General features: G+C 34.4%; 4 non-coding genes across 4 annotated transcripts; all 4 read right to left on the minus strand.

Annotated features, from left to right (window-relative positions):
* Window positions 1–2,003: 2,003 nt before the first annotated feature.
* On the minus strand, window positions 2,004–2,077 carry TRNAS-ACU (transfer RNA serine (anticodon ACU)). Its single transcript has one exon. It is a non-coding gene; the product is annotated as a tRNA-Ser (tRNA).
* Window positions 2,078–3,174: 1,097 nt separating this feature from the next.
* On the minus strand, window positions 3,175–3,248 carry TRNAS-ACU (transfer RNA serine (anticodon ACU)). The gene has a single exon. It is a non-coding gene; the product is annotated as a tRNA-Ser (tRNA).
* Window positions 3,249–4,339: 1,091 nt separating this feature from the next.
* On the minus strand, window positions 4,340–4,413 carry TRNAS-ACU (transfer RNA serine (anticodon ACU)). Its single transcript has one exon. It is a non-coding gene; the product is annotated as a tRNA-Ser (tRNA).
* A 3,429-nt stretch (window positions 4,414–7,842) lies between these two features.
* TRNAS-ACU (transfer RNA serine (anticodon ACU)) lies at window positions 7,843–7,916 on the minus strand. Its single transcript has one exon. It is a non-coding gene; the product is annotated as a tRNA-Ser (tRNA).
* Window positions 7,917–8,574: the final 658 nt, after the last annotated feature.

Here is an 8,574-nt window from a genome sequence, read left to right on the forward strand (position 1 = left end):
ATATGCATTTTTTTTTGTTAAAGTAATCCAAAACTGGGATTGATATTTTGGCTCTTTTATTTTTACTTAAAGTACAATAACTTTTACCATTTTAATTTGTTTTAATAGTATATTGACAGTATTGTTTTCTTTCAAAAATCCACTTAATTTTCTTTACCCTATTATTAAAATGGTAATTGACAAAAACAAACTACATTGTCACCAGAAGAGCAATACAAAATGTACAAGTGATATATTAAAATCATCTTTCCAGCTTGAATTTCAATGATGCATTGGGGCAACGATTTTGTGAGAAACATCTTCACCCTTAAATAAAGATTTTCTTAATTCCTTACCTGTGTGCTAATTAGATATCACCTTGTTTTCACATTAAACAGACTTCCACATGAGAAAGCAGCAAGGATACAGTGGCGTTAATGTTTCCTGGTGTCAACCTGTATTATTTCAGTAGACATTGAAATGAGGATGCATCTTGCTGCCTTTCCAATGAAGCAAGTTTAATTTAGTAATAGGTGAAAAACCATCCCTACAAAGGTGTTAATCAGAGACTTGGCTTTGTGGACACTTTTCAAAGAACAAATTTGTTAGCATAAAAATAAAGCTAGAAAATGAAGAGCTGTTTAATCACTCAATTGGATTTTTTTTGCCAGCATATTTCTTTTTCTCTGCAACCCACTGCTAAATTGTGCTTCCTAGCTGTTTTTATAAAATCACTGAATCAAATCTAACTCTGATTACATCAGAGAAGGCCAGGTACCCTACACCATAAGAGGGGGTTTGAAATTTTGACTTGTCTACTTAAAGATCACCAAAATCTGATAACAAGGTCAATTATGTCCCTGGTTGGGATTGAACCACCAACCTTTTTGATAGTAGCCGGACATACTAACCGATTGCGCCACAGAGACACTTTGCAAAAAGTCCATACTGACAAAGTCTAATAAGCATACATCTAGAACGTATCCTAGAAAATCTTTAAAGAGTCAATAATCTGGAGAGTTTTTGTAAGATGTTTCTTCCATCAACCAATGAAGAAACACATTGGTACTTTCCCATGATGAGTGAGTGCTTCAGGATCTCTTGCACTTACATGTGCAGCAGAGTACTGCAATGGAAGCATGCTGGGCCCATAACCCAGAGGTAGGCAGATTGAAACTATCCTTTGCTATATGCATTTTTTTTGTTAATTTAAGTAATCAAAACTGGGATTGATATTTTTGCTCTTTTATTTTTACTCGAAGTACAATAACTTTTACCATTTTAATTTGTTTGAATAGTATATTGACAGTATAGTTTTCTTTAAAAAATCCACTTAATTTTCTTTACCCTATTATTAAAAGGGTAATTGACAAAAACAAACTACATTGTCACCAGAAGAGCAATACAAAATGTACAAGTGATATATTAAAATCATCTTTCCAGCTTGAATTTCAATGATGCATTGGGGCAACGATTTTGTGAGAAACATCTTCACCCTTAAATAAAGATTTTCTTAATTCCTTACCTGTGTGCTAATTAGATATCACCTTGTTTTCACATTAAACAGACTTCCACATGAGAAAGCAGCAAGGATGCAGTGGCGTTAATGTTTCCTGGTGTCAACCTGTATTATTTCAGTAGAAATTGAAATGAGGATGCATCTTGCTGCCTTTCCAATGAAGCAAGTTTAATTTAGTAATAGGTGAAAAACGATCCCTACAAAGGTGTTAATCAGAGACTTGGCTTTGTGGACACTTTTCAGAGAACAAATTTGTTAGCATAAAAATAAAGCCAGAAAATGAAGAGCTGTTTAATCACTCAATTGGATTTTTTTTGCCAGCATATTTCTTTTTCTCTGCAACCCACTGCTAAATTGTGCTTCCTATCTGTTTTTATAAAATCACTGAATCAAATCTAACTCTGATTACATCAGAGAAGGCCAGGTACCCTACACCATAACAGGGGGTTTGAAATTTTGACTTGTCTACTTAAAGATCACCAAAATCTGATAACAAGGTCAATTACGTCCCTGGGTGGGATTGAACCACCAACCTTTTGGTTAGTAGCCAGACACACTAACCGATTGCGCCACAGAGACACTTTGTAAAAAGTACATCCTGACAAAGGCTAATAAGCATACATCTAGAACGTTTCCTAGAAAAACTTTAAAAAGTCAATAATCTGGAGAGTTTTTGTAAGATGTTTCTCCCATCAACCAACGAAGAAACACATTGGTACTTTCCCATGATGAGTGAGTGCTTCAGGATCTCTTGCACTTACATGTGCAGCAGAGTACTGCAATGGAAGCATGCTGGGCCCATAACCCAGAGGTAGGCAGATTGAAACTATCCTTTGCTATATGCATTTTTTTTTGTTAATTTAAGTAATCAAAACTGGGATTGATATTTTTGCTCTTTTATTTTTACTTAAAGTACAATAACTTTTACCATTTTAATTTGTTTTAATAGTATATTGACAGTATAGTTTTCTTTCAAAAATCCACTTAATTTTCTTTACCCTATTATTAAAATGGTAATTGACAAAAACAAACTACATTGTCACCAGAAGAGCAATACAAAATGTACAAGTGATATATTAAAATCATCTTTCCAGCTTGAATTTCAATGATGCATTGGGGCAACGATTTTGTGAGAAACATTTTCACCCTTAAATAAAGATTTTCTTAATTCCTTACCTGTGTGCTAATTAGATATCACCTTGTTTTCACATTAAACAGACTTCCACATGAGAAAGCAGCAAGGATGCAGTGGCGTTAATGTTTCCTGGTGTCAACCTGTATTATTTCAGTAGACATTGAAATGAGGATGCATCTTGCTGCCTTTCCAATGAAGCAAGTTTAATTTAGTAATAGGTTAAAAACCATCCATACAAAGGTGTTAATCAGAGACTTGGCTTTGTGGACACTTTTCAGAGAACAAATTTGTTAGCATAAAAATAAAGCCATAAAATTAAGAGCTGTTTAATCACTCAATTGGATTTTTTTTGCCAGCATATTTCTTTTTCTCTGCAACCCACTGCTAAATTGTGCTTCCTAGCTGTTTTTTATAAAATCACTGAATCAAATCTAACTCTGATTACATCAGAGAAGGCCAGGTACCCTACAACATAAAAGGGGGTTTGAAATTTTGACTTGTCTACTTAAAGATCACCAAAACCTGATCACAAGGTCAATTATGTCCCTGGGTGGGATTGAACCACCAACCTTTTGGTTAGTAGCCAAACACACTAACTGATTGCACCACAGAGACACTTTGCAAAAGTGGATACTGACAAAGGCTAATAAGCATTCATCTAGAACGTTTCCTAGAAAAACTTTAAAAAGTCAATAATCTGGAGAGTTTTTGTAAGATGTTTCTTAGATCAACCAACGAAGAAACACATTGGTACTTTCCCATGATGAGTGAGTGCTTCAGGATCTCTTGCACTTACATGTGCAGCAGAGTACTGCAATGGAAGCATGCTGGGCCCATAACCCAGAGGTAGGCAGATTAAAACTATCCTCTGCTATATGCATTTTTTTTTTATTAAAGTAATCCAAAACTGGGATTGATATTTTAGCTCTTTTATTTTTACTTAAAGTACAATAACTTTTACCATTTTAATTTGTTTTAATAGTGTATTGACAGTATAGTTTTCTTAAAAAAATCCACTTAATTTTCTTTACCCTATTATTAAAAGGGTAATTGACAAAAACAAACTACATTGTCACCAGAAGAGCAATACAAAATGTACAAGTGATATATTAAAATCATCTTTCCAGCTTGAATTTCAATGATGCATTGGGGCAACGATTTTGTGAGAAACATCTTCACCCTTAAATAAAGATTTTCTTAATTCCTTACCTGTGTGCTAATTAGATATCACCTTGTTTTCACATTAAACAGACTTCTACATGAGAAAGCAGCAAGGATGCAGTGGCGTTAATGTTTCCTGGTGTCAACCTGTATTATTTCAGTAGACATTGAAATGAGGATGCATCTTGCTGCCTTTCCAATGAAGCAAGTTTAATTTAGTTATAGGTGAAAAACCATCCCTACAAAGGTGTTAATCAGAGACTTGGCTTTGTGGACACTTTTAGAGAACAAATTTGTTAGCATAAAAATAAAGGCAGAAAATGAAGAGCTGTTTAATCACTCAATTGGATTTTTCTGCCAGCATATTTTTTTTCTCTGCAATCCATTGCTAAATTGTGCTTCCTAGCTGTTTTTTATAAAATCACTGAATCAAATCTAACTCTGATTACATCAGAGAAGGCCAGGTACCCTACACCATAAAATGGGGTTTGAAATTTTGACTTGTCTACTTAAAGATCACCAAAACCTGATCACAAGGTCAATTATGTCCCTGGGTGGGATTGAACCACCAACCTTTTGGTTAGTAGCCAGACACACTAACCGATTGCGCCACAGAGACACTTTGCAAAAATTACATACTGACAAAGGCTAATAAGCATTCATCTAGAACGTTTCCTAGAAAAACTTTAAAAAGTCAATAATCTGGAGAGTTTTTGTAAGAATTTTCTTAAATCAACCAACGAAGAAACACATTGGTACTTTCCCATGATGAGTGAGTGCTTCAGGATCTCTTGCACTTACATGTGCAGCAGAGTACTGCAATGGAAGCATGCTGGGCCCATTACCCAGAGGTAGGCAGATTGAAACTATCCTCTGCTATATGCATTTTTTTTGTTAATTAAAGTAATCCAAAACTGGGATTGATATGTTAGCTATTTTATGTTTACTTAAAGTACAATAACTTTTACCATTTTAATTTGTTTTAATAGTATATTGACAGTATTGTTTTCTTTCAAAAATCCACTTAATTTTCTTTACCCTATTATTAAAATGGTAATTGACAAAAACAAACTACATTGTCACCAGAAGAGCAATACAAAATGTACAAGTGATATATTAAAATCATCTTTCCAGCTTGAATTTCAATGATGCATTGGGGCAACGATTTTGTGAGAAACATCTTCACCCTTAAATAAAGATTTTCTTAATTCCTTACCTGTGTGCTAATTAGATATCACCTTGTTTTCACATTAAACAGACTTCCACATGAGAAAGCAGCAAGGATGCATTGGCGTTAATGTTTCCTGGTGTCAACCTGTATTATTTCAGTAGACATTGAAATGAGGATGCATCTTGCTGCCTTTCCAATGAAGCAAGTTTAATTTAGTAATAGGTGAAAAACCATCCTTACATAGGTGTTCATCAGAGACTTGGCTTTGTGGACACTTTTCAGAGAACAAATTTGTTAGCATAAAAATAAAGCCAGAAAATGAAGAGCTGTTTAATCACTCAATTGGATTTTTCTGCCAGCATATTTTTTTTCTCTGCAACCGACTGCTAAATTGTGCTTCCTAGCTGTTTTTTATAAAATCACTTAATCAAATCTAACTCTGATTACATCAGAGAAGGCCAGGTACCCTACATCATAACAGGGGGTTTGAAATTTTGACTTGTCCACTTAAAGATCACCAAAACCTGGTCACAAGGTCACTTACATCCCTGGGTGGGATTGAACCACCAACCTTTTGGTTAGTAGCCAAACACACTAACTGATTGCACCACAGAGACACTTTGCAAAAGTGGATACTGACAAAGGCTAATAAGCATTCATCTAAAACGTTTCCTAGAAAAACTTTAAAAAGTCAGTAATCTGGAGAGTTTTTGTAAGATGTTTCTTCCATCCACCAACGAAGAAACACATTGGTACTTTCCCATGATGAGTGAGTGCTTCAGGATCTCTTGCACTTACATGTGCAGCAGAGTACTGCAATGGAAGCATGCTGGGCCCATAACCCAGAGGTAGGCAGATTAAAACTATCCTCTGCTATATGCATTTTTTTTGTTAATTAAAGTAATCCAAAACTGGGATTGATATTTTTGCTCTTTTATTTTTCATTAAAGTACAATAACTTTTACCATTTTAATTTGTTTTAATAGTATATTGAAAGTATTGTTTTCTTTTAAAAAGCCACTTAATTTTCTTTACCCTATTATTAAAATGGTAATTGACAAAAACAAACTACATTGTCACCAGAAGAGCAATACAAAATGTACAAGTGATATATTAAAATCATCTTTACAGATTGAATTTCAATGATGCATTGGGGCAACGATTTTGTGAGAAACATCTTCACCCTTAAATAAAGATTTTCTTAATTCCTTACCTGTGTGCTAATTAGATATCACCTTGTTTTCACATTAAACAGACTTCCACATGAGAAATCAGCAAGGATGCAGTGGCATTAATGTTTCCTGGTATCAACCCGTATTATTTCAGTAGACATTGAAATGAGGATGCATCTTGCTGCCTTTCCAATGAAGCAAGTTTAATTTAGTAATAGGTGAAAAACCATCCCTACAAAGGTGTTAATCAGAGACTTGGCTTTGTCGACACTTTTCAGAGAACAAATTTGTTAGCATAAAAATAAAGCCAGAAAATTAAGAGCTGTTTAATCACTCAATTGGATTTTTTTGCCAGCATATTTCTTTTTCTCTGCAACTCACTGCTAAATTGTGCTTCCTAGCTGTTTTTATAAAATCACTGAATCAAATCTAACTCTGATTACATCAGAGAAGGCCAGGTACTCTACACCATAAGAGGGGGTTTGAAATTTTGACTTGTCTACTTAAAGATCACCAAAATCTGATAACAAGGTCAATTATGTCCCTGGGTGGGATTAAACCACCAACCTTTTGGTTAGTAGCCAAACACACTAACTGATTGCACCACAGAGACACTTTGCAAAAGTGGATACTGACAAAGGCTAATAAGCATTCATCTAGAACGTTTCCTAGAAAAACTTTAAAAAGTCAATAATCTGGAGAGTTTTTGTAAGATGTTTCTTAGATCAACCAACGAAGAAACACATTGGTACTTTCCCATGATGAGTGAGTGCTTCAGGATCTCTTGCACTTACATGTGCAGCAGAGTACTGCAATGGAAGCATGCTGGGCCCATAACCCAGAGGTAGGCAGATTAAAACTATCCTCTGCTATATGCATTTTTTTTTTATTAAAGTAATCCAAAACTGGGATTGATATTTTAGCTCTTTTATTTTTACTTAAAGTACAATAACTTTTACCATTTTAATTTGTTTTAATAGTGTATTGACAGTATAGTTTTCTTTAAAAAATCCACTTAATTTTCTTTACCCTATTATTAAAAGGGTAATTGACAAAAACAAACTACATTGTCACCAGAAGAGCAATACAAAATGTACAAGTGATATATTAAAATCATCTTTCCAGCTTGAATTTCAATGATGCATTGGGGCAACGATTTTGTGAGAAACATCTTCACCCTTAAATAAAGATTTTCTTAATTCCTTACCTGTGTGCTAATTAGATATCACCTTGTTTTCACATTAAACAGACTTCTACATGAGAAAGCAGCAAGGATGCAGTGGCGTTTTATGTTTCCTGGTGTCAACCTGTATTATTTCAGTAGACATTGAAATGAGGATGCATCTTGCTGCCTTTCCAATGAAGCAAGTTTAATTTAGTTATAGGTGAAAAACCATCCCTACAAAGGTGTTAATCAGAGACTTGGCTTTGTGGACACTTTTAGAGAACAAATTTGTTAGCATAAAAATAAAGGCAGAAAATGAAGAGCTGTTTAATCACTCAATTGGATTTTTCTGCCAGCATATTTTTTTTCTCTGCAACCCATTGCTAAATTGTGCTTCCTAGCTGTTTTTTATAAAATCACTGAATCAAATCTAACTCTGATTACATCAGAGAAGGCCAGGTACCCTACACCATAAAATGGGGTTTGAAATTTTGACTTGTCTACTTAAAGATCACCAAAACCTGATCACAAGGTCAATTATGTCCCTGGGTGGGATTGAACCACCAACCTTTTGGTTAGTAGCCAGACACACTAACCGATTGCGCCACAGAGACACTTTGCAAAAAGTACATCCTGACAAAGGCTAATAAGCATTCATCTAGAACGTTTCCTAGAAAAACTTTAAAAAGTCAATAATCTGGAGAGTTTTTGTAAGAATTTTCTTAAATCAACCAACGAAGAAACACATTGGTACTTTCCCATGATGAGTGAGTGCTTCAGGATCTCTTGCACTTACATGTGCAGCAGAGTACTGCAATGGAAGCATGCTGGGCCCATTACCCAGAGGTAGGCAGATTGAAACTATCCTCTGCTATATGCATTTTTTTTGTTAATTAAAGTAATCCAAAACTGGGATTGATATGTTAGCTATTTTATGTTTACTTAAAGTACAATAACTTTTACCATTTTAATTTGTTTTAATAGTATATTGACAGTATTGTTTTCTTTCAAAAATCCACTTAATTTTCTTTACCCTATTATTAAAATGGTAATTGACAAAAACAAACTACATTGTCACCAGAAGAGCAATACAAAATGTACAAGTGATATATTAAAATCATCTTTCCAGCTTGAATTTCAATGATGCATTGGGGCAACGATTTTGTGAGAAACATCTTCACCCTTAAATAAAGATTTTCTGAATTCCTTACCTGTGTGCTAATTAGATATCACCTTGTTTTCACATTAAACAGACTTCTACTTGAGAAAGCA

Source organism: Pseudophryne corroboree, unplaced genomic scaffold (genome assembly GCF_028390025.1).
Source record: "Pseudophryne corroboree isolate aPseCor3 unplaced genomic scaffold, aPseCor3.hap2 scaffold_534, whole genome shotgun sequence".
NCBI classification, from domain to species: Eukaryota; Metazoa; Chordata; class Amphibia; order Anura; family Myobatrachidae; genus Pseudophryne; species Pseudophryne corroboree.